This window comes from Macrobrachium nipponense, chromosome 4 (assembly GCF_015104395.2).
Source record: "Macrobrachium nipponense isolate FS-2020 chromosome 4, ASM1510439v2, whole genome shotgun sequence".
NCBI lineage: Eukaryota > Metazoa > Arthropoda > Malacostraca > Decapoda > Palaemonidae > Macrobrachium > Macrobrachium nipponense.
In genome coordinates this window covers 112,121,113-112,145,112 of record NC_061100.1, presented here as the reverse complement: position 1 = coordinate 112,145,112, position 24,000 = coordinate 112,121,113, and the positions used below count along the sequence as shown (strand labels likewise).

The 24,000-nt window shown below is 35.6% G+C and overlaps 1 protein-coding gene across 1 annotated transcript in view; it reads right to left on the bottom strand.

Moving 5' to 3' along the window:
• Positions 1 to 24,000, bottom strand: part of LOC135211066 (uncharacterized) — a 207,984-nt gene that overhangs the window by 14,735 nt on the left and 169,249 nt on the right. The window contains 1 exon segment of the mRNA XM_064244126.1: positions 11,558 to 11,598. The gene's annotated coding sequence lies outside the window, so the exon portion shown is untranslated.

The following is a 24,000-nucleotide window of genomic DNA, read 5'->3' as shown; positions in this document are numbered from 1 at the left end:
TATACGTACGTTTTCTTTGCTAACTACGGCAAGTGACAAAATTTACAGAATTGACTAACCAGAGATGATGTTAATATTAACGACATATTCTCGTTTTTTTTTTTTTTTTTTTTTTTTTTTATCAACTGATTTTGGAAACAGTGACGTTTTAATGTTTATGCTCTCTCAAGAATTTTGAAGAATTTTTCTTTATTTCATCGTGTTTTTTGTCTTCAATCAAAATCTCGTCTGAATTAGTATGCTACACGCTTTAAAATAACCCCAGAGGCAAAGCTCCAAACCAGAGGAACGACACGCTATCTTTTATGTTGCTGAACAAATCTGTTATTTGTTCTCTTGTCGAAACTGGAAATTTTCTTACAATTTCGTCGGCCATGTAGGTATTCAAGCTTGTTCTGAAAACCGGTGCTGCAACAAAACTGTCGGATCCCTTTGAACGTTGAACATATAAACGGCCTCTTTGAGAGACTATTATCGTGTGAACAATGCAGATTGTAAAATCTATTGTAATGTGCCTCATTAATACCCCCTCCTAACAGCGTGCCATAATTGGTAGGAGCAGGGCACGAAAAAAGCAGACAAAAGTGGTCGTGAGTAATAAAACGAGAGAGCTGCTCTTGTTTTGTTTCAATTTTTCCGCGCCTCTTTTCAGACTGATCTCATTTGAGAGGTGTCGTCCGATATAAAGCGTGGAGAATCATTTGTCTTTTCCATTAGACGCAATTAGTGGCCGTGCTAATTGGATATGATTGGGCAGGTGTAGCTGAATACCTACACGTAACTAGCAGGCAGTTGTTGCAACACTGAAAAAGACGAAAAATCCGTAAAAAAACTTCAGGGGTAAAAAGAATATGAAACAGTGCTTAATGGGGAAGTAAATTTTGAAGATGAAGAAGAATAAGAAAAAAAGACGATGATTTTCTGTAGACTGAGACATAGCCAGTCTTTTCATGATATAACTTGCATTTTTAAAACCTCTATCGTTTGGGATATCTTTCCTGTATTGACTTTGGGCATGCGAATTGCAGGCCAGTAATGAAAACATTCTTCAGGAAAACTTGGAGAAATACTGACGCCCATTGGCAACATTTTGACACGCTGCGTGAAGCTTTCCAGGACTTTAAGATTGCTCTGATTTTATTCTTCTTTGGATTCCATCAAGGACCCTACCCTCTTCTCTTGGTGGCTAGCATCCTTGGCCTTTTGTAAAATCATTTGATTCATCGAACCCATGTGAGAAAATGATTTTGAATACCTCAAGAAATGATACGAACATATATAAAGCAAACTCTAAATAATAGTTAATGTTATTAAAGGAGAATTTGCAAAGCCCATTTTAAAGTGTAGGTGAAGAAAGGATTTAACACCTGCAAAGTTATTGAAAGCCTGACTGCATTGGTTCAGTGACTTTCGTTTTAAAGGAAAGGCTGTACTATATGTTAGTAGATGATGAATATTTCTCGGTAATCGAAAATTGGTGCCTGTCACATGAAAATGTTGATAAGAACAAAGGAGAGCAAATGGTGTAAACTAAACTGTTAACACTGGATCTAGAGCTAGACTGCTTAATTTTGAATTCTTGTGCTCATGTCTATAACACTAAGAAATAGCAACAACTAGGCAAACATTATAAACAGAACATCACTGGAAGATATGCATAGGTCTTTGAAAGCTACAACGCACAGCTGCTACAGTGATCTTTATTCACCTCATTCTCTATGTTCGTTTATTATGAGCAATGTCCTCCCGTCCTTTCTTTTGGCAATCACTCCGTACTGAAACTCCGAATGAATCAAATATTCCATCTCGGCTAAGCAAAATTCGGTACACCCATTTATTGTTGCTCTACCTATTCCTGTATTTTCTTTTATTAGAATAAGTTATTCTATTGTGATGACCTTGCGTGCAGTTCATCACAATATAGTAACTTATTCTCAATAGAGTAACTTATTCTAATGAGACAAAATATATGAATAGGTAGAACAACAATAAATGGGTATACCGAGGTTTGCGTAGCCGAGATAGAATATTTGATTCATTTAGTTTCGTTTTTCTATGATGGCTACTGAAAAAGAACAGCCTCCTAAATTATTTATTTTAAGAAAAAGCTTTGTTTTTCTTTTATGCCCCCCACTTTCTATTTGCAAATTGCTTACAAGTTAAGAAGATTATTTGGTAAATGAATAAAAATTTCTTATCTAAAAACAATCATGCAAAACTGCAGACAAGTCCAGTGAGGTCAGAGTTTATCGCTTTCAAAATCATTGTGTAGTAATGGCCCTTAATATTCCTGTCAACAACCAAATGGCAGCTGCTGGAACAAGGGGTCCTGATGAGTTACCAATTAGTGATTAGGTGCGTATAGTACCCGAACAAAGTTCCTCCTAATCCCTGTTTCTACCTCTGTGCCTGTCATGGGTCATAAACGTCCAGTTATCTTTCTTTCTTCTGCGCTCGACTTATCTCGGCAGAGGAACAGAAAAAAGGGTATAAGAAAAACAAAAATAAAAAAGGGAAGAATCCGAGACTGCTCATGATTTAAGAGGTTATTTACCTCTGAAGTCATGCAGTAAAATGATCTTTTTCAGTAGACTGAATATTATTACGGATAGTAGTTTAGAAGTATTGTGTTTCTTTCAGGAGGCTCTTGACTGAAGCATGAACAATTTTTCATCTAAATTTAAGAATTTACATATATGTATTTATTAAAGGTACCTAAGAACTTATTTACCACCTTTTCTTGGACAACAAGGAAGAATGGCCTATTGTTAAAATTTAATCTTAGCCTATCCCGTAGGAATAACGTTTTTGTTAAATAGTGTTAAACACTACATCAACATTCATAATAATTTGTTTTGTTCGAGTTCAGTTAAAGATAAATATATATGCATTCAAGACAGCCTTGTTTACTTAAGACTAAAAAAATAAATAAATAAATAAAAAAATAAAAAATATTCCTTTTGTCAAGATAGAATTTTTAGCCAGAAATAATAGAAATGAGAATCAATACAGTTAAACAAAACACGATGGAATTCTGCCGTTCATGAGAGAGAGAGAGAGAGAGAGAGATGTGGGCTTAGGTGGGTCGTATAAATCAAATCAAGCGATTAGCAAAGAATGAGGAAGCGTTCACAGTCGGTCATTTTCCCACAGGGTAGCCTGAACCAAACAAGCAAACAAAAGTTGAAAAAAAGTTATTGATTCAGTGGAAGTACTACATCACCGTAGTCATTTCTTGTCACGGAGAGATATGAAGTTTTGATACAGCCAGAATGAATCAATTACTTCTGCGTAAGGTAGCAAGGAAGAAGGTAACTCCTGTCTTAGAAGACTTTTCTTACAATAGAAGCGGAGAATACAATACTAGAATATTAAAACAGCGATATTTCATGTTAAAGACTCTTTGGAATTTCAGAACACAAAAGGAACAAGTAGTATTTCCAGGAACAACAAAGGAAAAAGTTCGCTTCACAAAGTTTCATCTTCTCAGACAAGAACTTGCACCTCAATGACAGACATTTACCTACAAATCTAGAGTGAATTTATGTCGATCACGTTCGCAGAACGACCGAATATGGCATTCATCATTATTGGAGTAAAACTATGATTGTTTACCACTTTCTCCAACTCTTACCTTCGAAGACGAGGATATTTGAAAACACTGAACAATGAAGAGAGAAATGGGAGTTGTCATTGAATAATGAATAAATTCCAACATAACTTTTACTGTTACGTTAGACCACGAAGCGCGATTGAATATGAGCAGCGATCTTCCATCTCTCTCTCTCTCTCTCTCTCTCTCTCTCTCTCTCTCTCTCTCTCTCTCTCTCTCTCTCTCTCTAATAATCTTGCAGCGTTGATAACAAAAAGAGTGAATACCATTGCAATATCAAATCTTGCATCGTATTTTGGAGCTTGAGACTTAAAGTCCTTAAAAATGACATAATAATAATAATAATAATAATAATAATAATAATAATAATAATAATAATAATAATAATAATAATAATAATAATAATAATAATAAATACCACCCAGTCGAATTGGAGAACTGTGATAGAGCAAAAAAAAAAAAAAATAATAATAATAAGTAACTATGGTATTCATTGGTTTACAAGAAATATAATTTCGTTTCCTTTGGTAATCTTTGAACGAGCAATATAAATCTGCTCATTTATTTGAACTTGTTCCCTGTCCACCTGTATGTTAAGATATATATATATATATATATATATATATATATATATATATATATATATATATATATATATATATATATATATATATATATATATATATATATATATATATATATATAACAACATTGAAAATAACAGCTTCGTCAATACTGATATCTATTAACAACTGCAACAATAGTAACAAAATCAATTTTTTATTGTAAGCTAAACAAAGGCACTTCCGATTTTACTTCATGATCATAATTCTTGTCATTTAAAAGAAAAAAAGTGGAGCTGTTGACAATTCTGTGTCTTGCACTTTCACTCACGTTGGGCAAGACAATGTAAACCAAAAACCACTTTCAGACTTGTATGTATGTATGTATGCATTTAGAATATTTTTCAAAGATATATACATTATTCCCATTTTTTTCAATTAGCGTCAAATAAGAGACTATTTCTTGAGGGAATGCATTTGATAACATTTCTGCAAGAAGCCTGGTCATTCGTACACTCACTGTCGTAGAAAAAAAAGCCAAGTAAAAAGTTACATTGTACCGATTGCAACCAAGAAAGAAGTCTCATTCCGCTAAAGAAGGACTTTGCAAAATACCAATGACCAAAAGCCAATAATTTGGGAGCGCGCCATGGCCCACGGCGGAGTTGCCTAACGTCACAATCATTCGGCATAACTGTCATTAATTCTCTGGTCCCGTTGACAGCCGGGTGTTGGACCAAGCTAGGCCCAGCCAGGTGGTTTTCTGATAGTACTATTGCTGAAAAAACTCCTTCGTAGGTTGTATAGCAAACATGTATCTCTTGATATTTTCTTAAGCTTAATTACTGATTTTGTAGAGAATTTTTCCAGTGCTAATAACGTTAAGAGTTATAGATTCTAACAGTTATGGGTTCTCGGAATAAATTCAATGTGATGCCTTCTCATTCTTAGAAGCAATAGTAAATGTTTTGCAATTTTGTTTTATAGTCGGATCTTCCTTGATGCGTTCATATCTTGTGTTCGTATTCTTTTACCACTAATCCAACTTTAGAAGTCGCTGGTAAAATGGCTCGATATTTTGTTTGATTCTTCCAGGAAAACTAAATCAACTGAGAGAGGAGAGAGAGAGAGAGAGAGAGGAAACAGAGGATTAGCCACATTTTAGGACGAGAGAGAGAGAGAGAGAGAGAGAGAGAGAGAGAGCATCTTCGGTAAATTCTAACTTCATTTGTACTTTTTTTTCGAGACTAGTTTACTATTATAGTCCCATTTAAAGACAAGGACAATATATTTTTTTCCAAGCTGGCTGTTCACATAAAAGATTCTGTCTTAGCACGACTTCTTTTTCCCGTCATACATGATAAAATTTCCGTTCCGATGTCGTTCCAAATCTTGACATCTCTGTTGACGGCACGTGATCTATTTTTTTATACGTATATCAGTAAGACCTCTGTTTTTAAGATGCGTTCCAGTACCTTTCCTCCGACGTTTAATAGCTCATATGATATCATAACCAGCCACGAAAATATTCTTTCTAAATGATTTTAATCTTATTTTGTTTGGTATTTAAGGATTTTCTCCTCTGTGTACGCAATTCTTGTTTCAGTCCCTTCCTCCCTACTGGGTCTCTAAGAGCCATACCGTTCTCACTTTTGCATTATTAATTTTATTTGTTTATTTTTTTTATCTATTACGCCCATACACCTGCCCAATCTGGGGGTAAAAAGCTGAAAAAACCACCCCTCAACAATTGAAACTAACACTGAAACAATGGAGGGAGGAGAAGTGAATTTCTCCCATAAGCAATCAGTGTTTTTGTTTTCCCGTTGGCCAAAGTCAACGGTCATATCTGTTACCTGTTTGATTGTTAGTTTAATATTCACTGTATATTTTTTATTCAATTAAAACTATCACATTTTTTAACTTGGTAATAATTTTGATTTCCTACTATTCCTCTTGTGTTGTTCACCTTAAGGCAAAATTGTTGATATATATATATATATATATATATATATACATATATACTCCTCTTATATATATATATATATATATATATATATATATATATATATATATAGATATATATATAATATATATATAAATCAATATCAGTATTGGTCATCTCCCTTGAAACTTATCACATCTAATAATCTTGCGTTTCTTTACATTTTGAGTAACGTACTTATTTAATTCTTTATTCTACAGTTATGAGATATCTTTTTTGGTTTTGTCGATACATTAACGTGAAATATAACTCCTCTGAAGTCAGCCATGTCCCATTTTGGCTGCTTTGTTCATGTAAACTTCGCCGTCCTATTGATATCCTGCATTCAAAATGTCTTGTATTGGGATTATTTAGATTAGGAATTTCACCAAGTATCTACTGACGGTGTTTTTGAAGCTGTTCTTGGTCTTCATTCTCACGGCACTTGGTTAGGACATGTATTAACAGCCTCCTTTTCTGTAACCTCAATGCTCTAACAGTAGTTATCCTCCTGTTGTAAAATATTCTGCACTTGTCATATTCACAATTTACTTTGCTTACTAATTATACTCTGTTTTTTTCCATCTGTCCATCCACCTGTGGTGTTTGCGCATGGTAACACGCGTCCCGGGCTTTAAATATTATCCTATTTCGAATATCAACGGTGTAATTCGCATACAGTAAATTATTAAAACACTTTTCAGTTGCAGATGTACACCCAGATACCCTTTTATTTACCTTAATCTTACGCATAGCTTAACTATTTAAAGCCCAGAACGCAGTGTTACCATGCGCGACCACCAAGGCGGATGGACAGATGGAAAAAAACAGAGTATAGTTGTTTGTAGTCAAATTATATCCTATTCCAACCATTTTTACTGTAATATTTAAATAACTTGGTACCAAGCAAACAATTTTAGAAGTTTATCTCATTCGCAAATCCATGCACTCGCTGAGCTGACAATTTAGCAGTTTCACGCATTTTTGTTACGCGTTTATATAGACACAAAGTTCATGTAGATTCTGAAATGAAAATCACGGAAAAGGAAGTTAATGCTAAGCCCAATATCCTTTATAGAGGAGAAATGTGATTGCTGAGATTGAATGAAGGGGAAATATAGAATATAAGAGGAGTAATGATGATCTAGAAAAACGATGATGTGGTTAAAAGATTGGCAAAAGAGGAAGATATGGAGAAAAGATAGACAAAGGTAGTTTAGTGAGGGTGTGGGAGGAAGGAAAGGGAGAAACAGGATGCTCATCCTTGGCCACGAGTTAATAAATGAATGCAGCACTGACTGCCAAAACTGATGATTTTAATAAGAAAAAACTGCCAATTACTAATTCAAGAATACACACGTATGCACACGGATATACACATGTATATTATATAAGTAGATTATATATATATATATATATATCTATATATATATATCTATATATATATATATACTATATATATATATATATATATAGATCCACAGGTGGAAAATAAGAAGCAGGGTGTAGGTCATATATATAAACATATATTATATATATACTATATATATATATATAATAGTATATATATATATAAGATAGATAGATAGATAGATAGATATAGATGGATAGATAGATAGATGCAACCGGTCAAATGGAAATTAATTCTCATTGTTACTCTTGCCGAATATATAATCAATTAAATGTTGACCTTCCACCAGCCACTGATGAGGCCTGCTGTGTCAGGTGAAAGATTATTGTTTTACTAATAATGATGTTCATATAAAGATATCATTGGGGATTTATTATCTATATCAATATAAATACTTAAATAACATATAGATCTGATATATGTATGTATGTGTGTGTTAGTATGTATGGTGCATGTATACATACATTGTATAGAGACATGCGTTTATATTATTTTACTACTGTCAGGTGGACATTGCAAAACCACTTCACTCAAAAACGAACTAATTGACCTGGACGAAGAGGCGAGACGGCAGAAATTCGGGTGTTTCCATTCTAGACTAAACTCTGGTATCTTAACGATCTGACTTCAAGATTAATGATGTGGACAAACAGATGAAAATGTATTTTATTTTCAGCCGGTTTTATGCTTCGGCGCGTCTTTGTGTTAGTGTGCTTGTGTATAAAAGTGCTACCGTTTGCACGTGATCGTTTTAACTTAAAGTGCTGATTTATTAGTCTGCAAGTGTTCTTGATGAACAGGGGTGACGCTTGAAATTTATACTGATAGTATGAGTTACAGGGCAGGTGATACTTCTTCAAAAAGAGACGCGGTTGTTAGAGTAGGAGAATAATTGATTCTTTCCAACAGAATGTGGCCAATACCCTAATCAAAATAAACACTTTCCAGTCAAGGAATATTTTTTATTTAGTTGCTGTAAAATATAAAGTGGTCTCCATTATTTGGCTTTTCATGTATTATATAAAGATTCTTTTAGCGTTTATATATTGACTAGTAAAATAATCAAGGATCATTATGGAAATATATTCACTTAGGCAGTATCTTTACAAAGTAGACAATTGCTTTTACAACAAGTTCCTTAAAGCTATCATTCATTTTCTTAACAATACAATTGCACCTAGTTACCTGTTTTCATTCAATAATTTTTTTTCTTTGAAGATTTCAGAAGTTTGTCCATGCATATCAATATTCAAACACCTATAACTGTTATGGGTTATATTCTCATTTCGTTTAAGATGATTGCGTGATGTAGCAATGTGTCCTATCTAAAGCAACCCGAGAAATGAACGCATGCGCAAGAACAAAAGCTAAATCTCAACCCAGATCTTCTTTGTATCGTCCAAGCTATTTCAGTCCCACTAGGCACAAAGTGAAAAAAAGCAAACATGCAGACAATCACAGAGGACAGTTCTAAAAATATCCTATTATATCCGTGCACAACAGGTCTGGTGATAACTTGACAGAGAGACAGACGGCTAAGAGGACCAGACTATGTGTGGGAGAGGGAGTGGTTCTGACAACACCTGCACATAGCGTAAAGCGGCCTTCACGGTCCTATGCTTTCCTTCTTTTCTTTATTTTTTTTTAAGTGGATAAGTTTGGCGGCAAATGAACTGAAAAATTCACTGAAGCAGACAATGACGTTCCGAAAAGATTAATTTTGTATTCTTTATTTTATTTACCGAAACGCACGACTTATCAAAGTATTGTCAGGCGCGATTAATTGAACGTACTCCTGAGAAGCCAGAGCTCCTACAGAGGTAAACAGTTTGGGATATTCAGTACAATTATCCCAAATAACTTCGCTCATTAGTCAGTGTTCTGCTGTCAGTTACTTGAGAAGGACCAAGGCGACAACAAAACGCAACGGAGAGCAAATAAAACGCAACCCTTAACAGGGAACGAGGCGCGTTTCTTTGGTGTCAAAGAGATTCGCTAAAACTTTCTGTACAGCCGCCAATAAAAAGTTCGATTCTCCTCTACGGCTTCTCCAGAGTATCGGGTTCCCTTGTTGTTAACTCCTGAGATCTTGTTTGTCTCGGTTCCCGTCTGTTTCACTCTCTTTGTCTGTCCGACGGCAGCCATGATTCGATGATCATTTTTGGAGTTGGGTGAGTTTGCCACATCCACTGTCTGGTCTGGGTCTCCTATTGTTCTTGCTCGCTATGTGTTGTGTTTGTTGCTGTCGTTCGGTCTATTTTTACTTAGTTGTCTGGCTTTCTGTAGCCTTGACACATATATTTTAGTTAAACGTTAAAGGCTCTTAATTTCATATTCTCTAATTTCATAAAGCATTAAAGATACAATATTTCATTCGTTATGAAGTAAATTTGCTTTCCAATATTTATTCTCGAAAACATTGTGGGAAACTGGCACTGTGACAAGACGAAGAGAAATATATCTATGGTTAAAGAAATCAAGTATTTGGCAATCTTGGTTATTCCATCGTCCATATTTTGAAGAACTATGGCTGACAAACAGACTTATTTTTATCACATCAAATCTAAACTTTGTTCAGTGACTTTCTTATGACTTTCTAAGATTTACAGTACCATTGCTCATTGCTCAGTGACATAGTTTCCATGAGGAAGAAGTTCTGCCATTTGAAAAAGACCAGTATATCCTACATATAAAACTTTAAGCGCAACATTAAATAGTTTACAACGAAACTTACTTTAACCAGAATATCAAAAGTAGGAAAATCAAAAGCAAATGCATCGAAACAATTTAGAACAGAAAAATTTATCATTACAGTCTGGCTCTGCAATTACCACAGTGTCATCGACACCTGTAAAAAATCTCACTGAGGATAATGGTATGCAGGACGATTGCATTCGCGCAACGGCCAATTATGAAGCAAGACCCGAAGGAGGTGTTGCACGATGACTTTCACGTTAGAATAAAACTCTGATCTTACTACACAAGTCCCCTCACTTGCATGCAACCTCCTCCTCCTCCTCCTCTCCTCTCCTCCTCCTCCTCCTCCTCTCCTCTTCCTCCTCCTCCTCCTACTCCTCCTCCTCCCTCTCCTCTTGCTTTGTCAGTCTTTACCTCGAATTGCAAGGAAGGTTCTGTTCCTCGTCTTAATCAGTTTGGCCATGCAATAACTTTTATTCCTTTTTATTCTGTAAATAGGCAAGTGATGCAATGATATAAGGGATTCCATTTCTCTCTCTCTCTCTCTCTCTCTCTCTCTCTCTCTCTCTCTCTCTCTCTCTCTCTCTCTCTCTCATTCCATATGGGGAGGACGGAAAGACTTCGACTCTTTTACTTTAAACTATTTTGCCTCGTCTCGGTTCGTTGGTTCATTTCCACAGGTACTTTCTAAGCTTCTTATTCACTTGTGTACTTTTACTCACAGGCCGCCATCGCGTTAGGAGCTGTGCTGGTATAAAGCCAATCTGTGCTTAACCAGTCAACCAAGGATGTTTACCTAAGCAGTGTATTAGGCATGCATTAACTTCTTCAACCAAGTGTTTGACACAATGACAGACTGACAACCGTACAGACAAACAGAAAATTTCCCTTCATCCCAAACGTTCTATCTTCGTACCAAGTTGGGCAGCCAAACTCACAGATAAACGGACATTTTCTTGCACTTTTATCCATGCATGATTCTTTACCTTTGTGTGTGATATAATATATATATATATATATATATATATATATATATATATATATATATATATATATATATATATATATATATATGTGTGTGTGTGTGTGTGTGTGTGTATGTATGCATGCATGTATGTATGTATGTATGTACGCATGGCATGCACACTGGTAAGTATATGTCCGAGTAAGTGAAATTAAGTGTATGAGAATGAGAGAAAGAGTACATGGCTATATACATACAACCAGAGACACGATATTGCATCATTCATGATCTCTCCTTTATTTACAAAAAATGTCTTTCTACGTACATGACGGCATTCTCTCTTAGAACTGTCGCACTCAGGATATGCTGTAAATAAACAAAATTGTGCGCCTCAATTTTTTTTTATCAAAGCTTCATATTGAGAATGAAAACGTAAAGAAAATAAAAGATATTTCTTTAATTTACCGTACCAGATGAGCAAATTAGAATTCCGGATAATTACTATTCTTGAATCAATTACTCTTAAGAGAGAGAAAGGAAGGGGAGGTAATGGTTTACGTCGAAATTCATTTCGTGTCTGTGATGCTGCACAAAATTCTCTTCTGGCGGTTGTATTGCATATGACCATCAACCTAAATAGATACAAGTTGCTCATAATGAAAACTATTCACAATTAACCATGACATTAATCAAGTGTTTGTGCGCAACACATACAATTAAGACATTGTCTGTATAATTTCTGATAGTTACATCTAACAAAAGTTCAACAGTTTACGCTTTTCCCTTCATCAGATTCACAAAATAAAAGGTTCAGAAACAGACGATTGTTGTGAACATAGATAAATGAGAAATCATACACAAACCTTACACAGTAAAAGTGAACTGCAGTTCCTTGACCACCAACAAAGGCACCACCAAAAGTCAGTGAAATAATTAAAGAATATTTATATGAAATAAAAAAACGGCTATGAGATCCCAGAACATTATAAAATCACAAAAACCGCAATACCAATCGCTATAAGTAAACAACAAAAACAGAATAACCAATCACTACATCAGCCACGACTTTATTTACTTCAATAAACAAAACACCAGAAAAACAGCAGCAGAGTGACACCAATAACAACAAAAGGCCTCTCTTGAACAAATGCAGCAGAATGGAAAGAAAAAAAGAAAAATAACAATGCTGTTACTGTCGACATATCAGTGAGTTTCAGCGAATGACAATAACAACCTCCAGGACTCTAATAACAATCTTGCAGAGACAATAACTCAAAAAAGAGACTCTGCTTCCAAGAACCTGAAAAGAACACGTCAATATCCACCAGGAATTAGAAGGCTGGGCTGGTAACACCCCCCCCCCCCCCCCCCCCCCCCACCCCCCCCCCCCCCCCCCCCCCCGGCGGTTTGTTCCTCCACACCTGCTGTTGACTGAGTCATTCTTCCAGCATTGTGTGAGACGAGAGAGAGAAAGGAGAGAGAGAGAGGAGAAAAGATAGAGAGAGAGAAAGAAAGAGAGGAGAGAGAGAGAGAGAGAGAGAGAGAGAGAGGGTCAGTGGAACTTCACAAGGCCGCATGTATTGGCTGACAAGAAGAATTTAGAATTCTTAATGGATTCGAAGTGGACATGCAGTTCTAACTTTAGGACAAGCCCTAGCTAAATTGATGTGGAAGAAATAAGTTTGGAGATGTATATTCTATATTCTATATATTCTTATATATATATAAATAAATAAATATATATATATATATATATATATAATATATAATATATATATATATATATATATATATATATATTATATATATATGTACACTTGACTAGTCACTTCTACCAAATATATTAATCGTAAAGTCTACATTAACCTCTTTGATTCTTGACATCTTAAAACATTTTGTATATGAACGCAGAATCCTCAAACAACAATAAGAGCGAGGTACCCCTTAGTCCACTATAGCTAAGAAGAGAGATACGCAAATCGATCTCTGCTTGTATTGCATACATATTTTAGCTAAATTCAAACACGTTTAAGCTGAGTTGGAGTAGAGCCATCGCCACCGTACTATGTAACATAGCTTTCATTGGACACTTCCATCAGATATTTGAATATTCATATAAGTTACAATAATAACTTTTCGATTTCCCTCACTTCATGGATCCAGATGAGAAACAAATGAAGAGACCTTTCCCTTCCTTGGTGGGAGCCGAACCCTCGCACGATATTAAGGCGTAGGTAACTATCTACTTCACTAAGGGCATTCGGAATAAACTAAAATCAGCTAAATATCATACTTCATGGCTGGGGATAAATGCGACTTAAACAGGTTGAAGAAACGGCAGAGAAGGTTTCATGTTGATGGTATGGGCGGGGCCCCATTTTGGATGCTGGCTATTAATAATAATAATAATAATAATAATAATAATAATAATAATAATAATAATAATAATAATAATAATAATAATAATAATAATAATAACAGGTCACAGCTTCCAATTCTTTCTTCACCGATAGTTGTTTAGATACCTTTTCCAAAATATTGTGAGAAACATGTATTCTTGAATGGGAATAATAATAATAATAATAATAATAATAATAATAATAATAATAATAATAATAATAATAATAATAATAAAATTGGATTCGTTCTCTAATACGTCGCTACTCGTGCCACTTATTAATTACACTTCCCGCTCGAAGTCGAAGCTTTTTATCCCTCAAACTAATTTGATCGACCGTAAACTAAAGCCAGTAAATATAAAATGCTTGGAAAATACAAATCAAGCAAAACTGTCATAAGAAATGACCATCGAGCTTTCCGCTGCCGCCTTCTCGTACTATTTGATGGATTCACCCGTTCCAGTAAAGGGCGTATCTTCAGTGATTAAAGCAATAACGAGGTTAATTAGAGATAACCGATTAATAAATTTTGGAATAAATGCAAATATTTGTATCATATGGGAATTTGAGGCGAAGTCTTTATAAATTACAGATAATGTTGTCAATAAATGTGGAAAAGGAGGTTCCCCAGTTTTATCATGGTGACGATTTGGAAAAAGTGGTCAGTTGTACATTTGCCTTTTCTATCCGTCTTTAACTTGAGAGAGAGAGAGAGAGAGAGAGAGAGAGGAGAGAGAGCGAGAGAGAGAGAGAGAGAGAGAGAGAGAGAGAGAGAGAGAGAGAGAGAATTTCTAAGTTTTAGGATAAAGAGATAAAGAACGCCATACCTACAATTCAGGCATAAAAGATTTATGATTTGCGATCACTGAAACCAGAACAAATGGCTGACCACTGAAAATTTTCAAGATGGATGGACAAGAATATCTTTTTCGAATAATTATGAATTCCGGAACCATAACGAGTATAACGTAAAATCTAAAATTAATTTTCTCTCTCCTCTTTTTGAAAATCATATCTGGTCGAACAATCGGAGAATAAGATGTAGGAATTGGCATTCTCTCTTCTTTTATTGTTATTCATTTATCTCTTTCTTATTTATCTGTTTATTTATTGATTAATTTATTGATTGATTTTCTGAGCCGAAAGGCATAGGATCATGAAATGAAGTAACCAGCCATGTCATATACTGTACAGATTTTTCACTATTTAAAATGCATATTACTTGAGAAAAGTACTTTTCCCTCCTCTCCCCGCCATTAAACTCGTGGCCACTATTATGGAGTTTAACCATTTGCAGATGGCTGAACAAGTGGTAAGAAAAAAAAAGTAAGAAAAAAAAAAGGCAATATGGGAATAACCAGCCTTCTGCATTAAAGTTTCCCCCAGTTTGATGTAATAAGTTAGGAAACCATTGTAGGCTTAATAGCTCAAACCTACTTGGGGTAGTTACTAGAGCAGGGTTTGGGCTTCCCAGTTAAATTATTTCATAATTCGTATTACTTATTATGCCGAGAATCTTCACGGAGTCTGTTAGGTTTCTTAATTATTCTCTCTTCGTACTATTTATTATACCAAGAATCTTCATCTTTTCCTTTTCCAGTAACTTGAAATGATTGATATTTCATAAAGAAATATACTTTATGAAAAGACTATAATTAGCTGCAACGCCCTTCTTTTAGTTAGGAGAGGTTTCCCCGAAACCTTGAAATGAGGACAGCTTCCCAAATTCATGGACTTCGTGATATGTACAGGTAAATGAGTACAGCACGTTTTGGCTATGTTCCTTCCTTGCTGAGTATGTCAGAGAGAGAGAGGGAGAGAGAGAGAGAATCATCATTATATAATATTTTGAAAAGGACTTTTCTTCTGTTTAAAAATACTTCTTGGATCAAGATAATACTCAGGTCATCCCTGGGGAGAGAGAGAGAGAGAGAGAGAGAGAGAGAGAGAGAATGAAGGGGTGGGGGGTGTGCTCTCTTTGCTTTCAAACTTATCGGTAGAATTTCCTGACACGTTAGTGAGAACAAGTAATAGATATAATACGTACCAGCATTTTTATTCTGCGTTTCAGTGTCTCGCATGTGCAGTAATTAGTATCTTTTCAGCGTAGGATTAAATACGACTATCATGATTTCGCCAGAACTATGGTGATCACCTTTATGATTCATTTAACCACTGTTATTAGTCCTACAGCCATTTTCTATTTTGAGCGTTTATTCTCACGGAACAAGGAAGTTTCAGAACAGGATTTCCGTAAGAGGAAGTGAAATGACAGAGCTAAGGGAAAATGATAGAAATACGCGTACAGTCAAATGCCGATGAAATTCAAAACGAATATACGGGTAAATCATTACCTGTTGTGAAAGTCAATAGATGAAGTATAAAGCTCTTACTGAGGTCATGAACTTGCTAAGCAAGAGCTAGGATGGGAAGCTTTTAACGCCTGCAATGCTTTGATAAGACGAATCCAGGTAGAGTATCTTTTGTCAGTTTTAAGGCGTTTCCTGATTTAACAGATATGTAACGAAAAGAAAGCCTCTCATAAAAAGGAAGGTATACATGGTGGAAATGTCACTCAAAGTAAAAATTGGAATTCAGTGGAGGAAAACGAACAACAACCCCAGAAATTTGGTCCATTAACCTTTCACACAATATCCCAAAATCTCCAGTCATTCTTGCAAGCACCGGCATGCACAGCTCAGCATAAACTCAACATATTATTGATTTTTTTTTTTAAAGTCTCCTGCTGCTTTTCTTGCTTTCGTTTCTTTTATTTTTAGGTCTTGGGAGCGTTTATTTTTACTTGCCAGTTCAGGCGCTTTTGTAATTGAAGCAATACCATGAAATGTGAGGTGTGGCTGGGATGGTGACCTCAGGGCGCGTCTCCCTTGGCGAAAATATTCCCCAGAGTCTGATGGGAAAGAACACAAGGCAGTGTTTACTCAGTCATGCTACTTTGCTTCTGAAGGTGAAGGCCGACAACGGGGTGAGCGAACTGACCAATAACTCAGAGAGAGAGAGAGAGAGAGAGAGAGAGAGAGAGAGAGAGAGAGAGAGATAGTTGTTACTATGCAAATACAAGAAAATGATTTTTGTGTCATCGTTTCCGGCATAAATATAATTATACCGTTTAATAAGGTTATTTCACGTTTTTATTTCGGTCTTGCTGGCACGGTTTATACAATCAATCTAATATTCTATTAGATTTACATATATATATGTACTTATATATGTAGTATATATGCATATATATACATATATAGATATATGCGTGTGTATGTATGTATGTATGTATATATATATATGATATATATATATATACATATACATATACATATATATATATATATATATATATATATATATATATTATATATATATATATATATATACCCAGGAAGGAATACACTACAGGGCATATTTGCTTGCAGGTTATCATTGTGGCCACAAATAGATGGCTGTACGAGCCTCTTGGTGCTATTGTGATCCGTTTTCGTTCACGCAAAAAGTAATATAAATACACGTTCACTACGCTGTTTACCTATGAAGAAAATCTTCAAAGTAATTTTAACGTCAGTTGTGATTTTTCTTTTATAACCGTAATAAGCACATAACAAGTGCTATTTGTTTGTCATGTTCTTGCTCAATTGGTGTAATTTCCAATATGAGTTTTTGGAGTATCTTCTTGATTTTCCCTTTATTTTCATATCAAAATATATATATTGACTCCAATATTATTTTCATCGCGGAAATGTAAGCATAAATGATTCTTAAAGTCCTAACTTTACGGTCGTTGAACTTTCATGGTTTTTTGCCTATTTTCTGTACTTAGAAATTTAAAATAACAGTGTCGTAATATATGTTACTTATCTATAATAAATAGAAAAATGGAAGCTGATATTATGAGTTGTTACAATTCCTTCGTTTAGTAAACGAGAACAATTTATGATAGACAAACACGTGAAAATTAAATTAACCCCGAAATGTAAATTTAAAAGCATTTTTAGCCCCTGTGTATGTGGACACTTGGAATTTCTATAAACCTGAAATAGACAACCGGAATTCAACTATTTCCAAGATGTCTCACTTAATTGCACTTCTTAGCGTTCAGTATTATGAACGCTCAAGAAAATATTGAAAAACATGTCGGAAGATACCCAATGGTAGAAGTAATGAGTTCATACAACTACGACTGCCCAGAGTAAGGGCGGGGTCCCTTGGGGAATCACTTAAATATGGGGTTGAATGTCCTACTGTGTTATCACAATTCTCTTGGAGCCATTTCCTTATTTAGGAAATGTCTAAAACCTGTCACATTCTGACTGTTATTTTAATGGGTAATACCGACTGTTTGTTGGAGCAACACCTCCAATAGCCCATTGGGATCGTTAGAAATAACTAAATGTTAAAATATCTACAGACAGACCAATATATAAGCAAGAAGTGCAAATGAAAACTATAGTTCTATATATCTGGTCCTACTGGTCACTGCCATTAAATGCTAAAAAATTTTTATGACCTGAACGTTTAAATATGCGGGCGGCTGTATGTACGTGCATGCACAAGCAGCGAAGGGCAACGACCTACAATGCAGTTGATGCACAGGGGGAATTCCACCCTTTTATCTCCGTACTAATCAAAGTCCTGTGATCCAATGCCTCTTAATGTTAGTCTTGACGTGTGAGCCGGAGGGCTTCCACACACGCGGAGCATCAAACTCCTACGCTTATCCTAACCAAGAACATTTCAAGGATTCCCTTGAGGCAGGCGATGCAAAGTGCAATGTCTCTTCTAGTATTCCGAGGGCTACTCAGGGCGGTCAGAGCGGGTCGTCGCCTCGTCATCTTCAGCCTTCGGGAGGCTTGGGCTTATGAGATGGGTGGAAAGATGGGCGGTCTTATGAGCCTAGGTGAAGGACAGTGATGAAGAGCGACTTGCTCATGGATGCGAAGCAAGGAAAGAAGAAGGTGGGAAAACCTGATGATGATGACGATGATAAGAAGATGAAGATCAGATGACCGAATAGAAGAGAGCAAATATGCAGCAAAGAAATGCAGAATATGGAGAAAGAATAAGAAAACGTCAAGTGCCAACGAAGACAAATGGCCAATAATGTAATGGAAGAACCCTTAGTTATCTTTCGTGATTTACTGTACGTTTTTGTTCTTCAGACAATTACCAAGACCGAATTAAGTAAAAAAAAAGACCTCCAAAACTTTTGTAAGATATTAGCATTATGAATTATCCCTGCAAAGCTTGAGACAATTGTTGCTTGTCTTTTAAAATATCACATTACTAACAATGTACAGAAATTAGGAAGGAAGCAGCTAGATAATTTGGTGAAGATGCATATTAACTGAATGTAAACTATAGAATGCGAAAGATAGTGTCTGTTCTAATCGTCTGTTCTGTAACTTATTATAACGACTTTATTAACAGAACGTTATTAGGAGATGAACGGCAGAACAAAATGCATGAAATCTAAGAATGTTTTCATTTACCAGAAAGCATGTATAAAGATTTTCCTAGAGAGAGAGAGAGAGAGAGAGAGAGAGAGAGAGAGAGACGAATGATAGGTTTTTCACTTTCTCAAGTGAAAGTTCAAAAGAAAAAATGCATGAAATCTAAAATTGTTTTCATTTACCAAACATTATGCCTAAAAGTTTTCCATGAGAGAGAGAGAGAGAGAGAGAGAGAGAGAGAAGAATGATTGGTTTTTCACTCTCTTAAGTAAAGGTTTAAAAGGAAAAATGCACGAAATCTAAGATTGTTTTTATTTACCAAACAGTATGCCTAAACGTTTTTCATGACAGAGAGAGAGAGAGAGAGAGAGAGAGAGAGAGAGAGAGAGAGAGAGAGAGAGAGAGAGGGAGAGAGAGCGCAATGGAAAGCTATAATTGTCAATTCGGAAATAAATGCTGTTACCATAGATTAAAATTCTTTCCTATTTAAAGGTTAAGATAAAAGTTAAGGCAAGAAATCATCCTTCATGTAAATACACTGTCGAACAAAAATTGGAAACACGAAAAACATATCAACAAATAAGAGGTTTCTGTATAAAATAACTGACTGATTTGATTGCCAATATTTTTCATCAAAATATGAATGGCAAGGAAAAAACGAGAAATCAAAGACAGTCAAACGCACAAGTAGAATAAAATTACTATTTTACGAAAAGGCCGATGTAAATGGTAACCTAATACCTACATCGATACGAAGAAACGGGGAAGCGTCTGTCTTAAAAGAAGAAGAAAAGACAATCGGTGGGAACTGATAAGCATCTGATTTATTATTAGTTGCCCGAAGGAGCAAAGAGTAAGGTTTCAGGAAATTAAAAGGTGGAAATAGAGACGGGGAAGAGTAAAGGACCCTGAGGAAGATCTAGAGGGATAACTACAGGGTGGATAGGGTGTTACCAGAAGGGGGTCAGGGTTGAGGGGCACGTAGGAAACATCCTGGGGTTCCTAGGAACTTTCATCCGGAAAATGTATAGATTTAGGGGCTCTGTTTTTATGCAATGCGTCTTTTTCTGGATGTTGCCTAGATTCACATCATGGAATACAACCGACATCAAGATCGAAAAAAAAGAGAGAAACCGACAAATGACAGTCAGATAGACAAACAGAGCCAAAATCACAGCCTCTTCGGAGGAGTCAATAACAACTTAGGAGACCCGTAGTCTATCCATGGCTAATTGGACATTTAAAAATAATTCAGGGATTTAATACAACTAGACCCTAGTAGGAACAAAGTATTCTTCTTCAATGTAATCATTCATATTTACGTTAAAAGATGACAAAGTTCACATAAAGTATTTATTCAAACAGTTATTCTGGTAGTACGTTCGCCCAAAGAATCTTTGTAATATTTCTCAAGATATCTTGTATACCAACATAGTTAAAGACAGCAGGAGTGCTTGCAAGAACTGTTGAAAGAGGCTGGAAGTAATTTGAAATTGACTCGATTGATTCCAAGGAGGTTAGATCTAACCTCCTTAAATGATCCTGTCTTCGGTTGGGGTTCTGTCCAGGTTTAAGGTTTAGGGGTTAAATTTTCGGCGTACGGTAAACCCATATGAAGCGAAGAGAGAGGAGGAGGGGGGAGGCGAGAGGAATGGAGGCAGGGGATTAGTCCTACTCGACCTAATGTTATTCAAATAACTATGAGGAAAATTTTTTTCACCTTTTTTGTATCTTATTAAATAATTGGCGGCAGCATCAGTTGCATAAATTGTTATGGGATGTTTAGAGAGGAGAGAGAGAGAGAGAGAGAGAGAGAGAGAGAGAGAGAGAGAGAGAGAGTGCTTTTACATCATCATGAAATTTGCCATTTATTTCTTCCGAAAATCTGCTTTCTGTCAATTTATAATTATAACATGCTTTGTTATTACCTTTTACATCAACGTACATCGTGTCTAAAATGACAAGGGAGAGAGAGAGAGAGAGAGAGAGAGAGAGAGAGAGAGAGAGAGAGAGAGAGAGAGAGAGAGAGATGATAATGAAATGAGATATATATTCCGGGAAAAGCCATTCCATATTTTTTCTTTGGCTGTTTTAAAATGGGCGTGCCTACAGATATCTCATCCCAAATTTAATGTAATCTTTATTTTACTCATTCCTGAGATAATGTTGCATACTCAAGAGGAAAACGTCGCCTCTTTTTCATGTTGTTTAAAAGAGTTACGAGGAAGTATCAAGGTTTCTGGGTCACATGCAGAAGGCAATTTTTGTAAGCTGTATACAAACACCAGTGGTTTTGTCTGTGGCAGGGAGTAAAAATGCAACGAAGTTTCTCCTCCCGAAGACAGAATATCAATAAAAGGGAAATTTTTCTGATAACCAGCAAAAGGAGTATTTTTTTTTTCAATAATTCAACCAAAAAGAAATTAATTTCACTAAGCTAAAATATGATGAGATGACGCATGCAATCTTAATGGCTGATAACACAGAGCTTATATTATAAACAAACTAAGAAAGAATATTGGATTAACTATACCTTCCTGCCTTAAAATTACCAGCATATTGATATATTCTTTGGGTGAGATATTAAGTGGGGAACGGATTGAAGCGCAATATATTAGATAAAACATTATGAGAGCCTTGAGGTTCGTAATGCAGAAAATAATCTGAAGTTAGTAACATTTTGAAAATACAAAATGATAAAAAGCGCTCATACTTGTACTCAGTTTTGACTCATATTTCATATTTTATTTGGCTCAAAATCGACTAATCACGCATTCCGTAAGAAGAGCTACTCGACGCGGCTGGATTAGCGAATCTTGTTTCGAACTTTTAGAATGGTGAATATCCTAACTTTCTTTGCATTACTTTAACTACTTAATTTGCCGCTTTTGGTATTTATTAATATTTTGAAAGAAAATTTAATCAATCCATTTTTCTTCAATGCGCCAACATTCCTCAGTGTCTTAAATTACTAAATTTCTCCAGCTTTAAGCAAATACAGTGTATTCAGAAATGTTAGAAAAGTTCGGGCACATTCACAACACGGTACTCGGGGTTTTAATGGTATTTTCTAAGCTTCCGTTGAAATATCTATTGAAAGGAAATGCTATGGAAATTCTTATCACCCGAAGCCTTGGTTTAGTACTGCAGAGCCAAATTAACAGGCAGAGGTGGGTAATCAATATGCATATTTACTCTAGTAGAAAGAGTGAGCAGAGAGGCAATGGCCGTCCGTTCTGAGAAAATTGTATTTAGGGATAATGGACCAACCTTCTCATGGAACCCAGATATCATGGTGTGTATTTTAAGCAATATCTGCTGTCTCGGGTCCTAAACAGCATAAGTTTTAAAATTCGTCTACTTACCTATCTATTTTTACACACACATTCACATGGGAGAGAGAGAGAGAGAGAGAGAGAGAGAGAGAGAGAGAGCTAAAACTCATTGTATTCTTTCTGACCTAAGCAATGAATCGTGTACTTGGTGGTTACTCTGCTATGCTGGGGAACAGCCATCGTGGAACAGGACATGGTAATATTAACTTCCTTCCAAAGACTTGCCGAGAACCGGAAGGTTAATACACTCAGTTGTCATCTTTACAAACGAAAAAGACTTCTAATTGAAACAGATATTTCAATAGAATGTAATGTAAGAGCAGGGTATAAAAAGATACCATTCAAACTAGGCTAATCAATTTTCCTGGGAATATTTTCCCAGCGAAAAGGTTAATAAGATTTTGCACTTTTGAAAGACATTTATGCAAGTCACTTCCAGTTATTATTAGTTAGGGTCCATAACGGGACGGATAATTCGTGAAATAACGAAAAGTGACGAAATATAACGGGAAAAATGTCATCAGATTATTCACCGGTTACCAAGGAGGCTGAATATTCTCTCTCTCTCTCTCTCTCTCTCTCTCTCTCTCTCTCTCTCTCTCTCTCTCTCTCTCTCTCTCTCTCTCTCTCTCTCTCTCTCTCATCTTGTTTCATATATATACATCTGCCTTCAAGTGTATATCAACATTTTTTCAACGTTAAACAGTTTCCATAGGTCGAGTGTATATGATTAAAAAATAGATTTTGTACTGATGTAGTTTCCATTTACTTGAATACATACATACGTATGTATGTATGTATGTATGTATGTATGTATGTATGTATGTATGTATGTATGTATGTATGTATGTTTATCTCGGCATCAAAATCACTGATTGAATATCATTTGCAACAGTCCTGCACAAATAGCTTTGCAACGTCAGTGCTCCAAAAAAAAAAGAAGCAATCTCTGGGCGTAAATAAATCGCCAATCAATCAATAAGGACAATGAATCAGTCCCCACGACAATATAATGATTCCATTAGCGACGATGAGATGAGAAATCCATTCATCATACGGGTAAGGTCCATTTATCTTCCGGGGATGGCGAAGTAAACAATTTACGTTGCGGGTGCAATAAATAATGAAGATAATGAGGGCTATTAGAACGGCTGTGCTTAACCCACAACCTCTAGACTATGTGGGTCCGTCCTCGAGATTCGTGAAAAATGTTAATGGGGGAGCTAATTAAACTGCGGACATTAACTGAGGTCGTTTTTTGAAATGCCTGAGCGATGTTTGCTGTTGGTTAAAAGAGGGAAACTAATAGCGGGCAATTATCGTCATAGATACGGTAATTATTCTTATTTTTTCACTCCTTCTTTTTCATATTCTCAGGTCTTGTGCAGCCAGATCTTTCTCTGGTGCCAGGTTCAGAGTAGTTTATTTCTTTATGCCTTTTGTTTTTATTTTCCTTTGCCTGTCAGTATACAGATTTTGAATGTTTTGATGTCTGCCTCTCTGGTTTTTTTTACAGTGTATATATTTCAGTCATTTCTTCCAAGTAAACAAAATGCGTTTCTCTCTCCATAT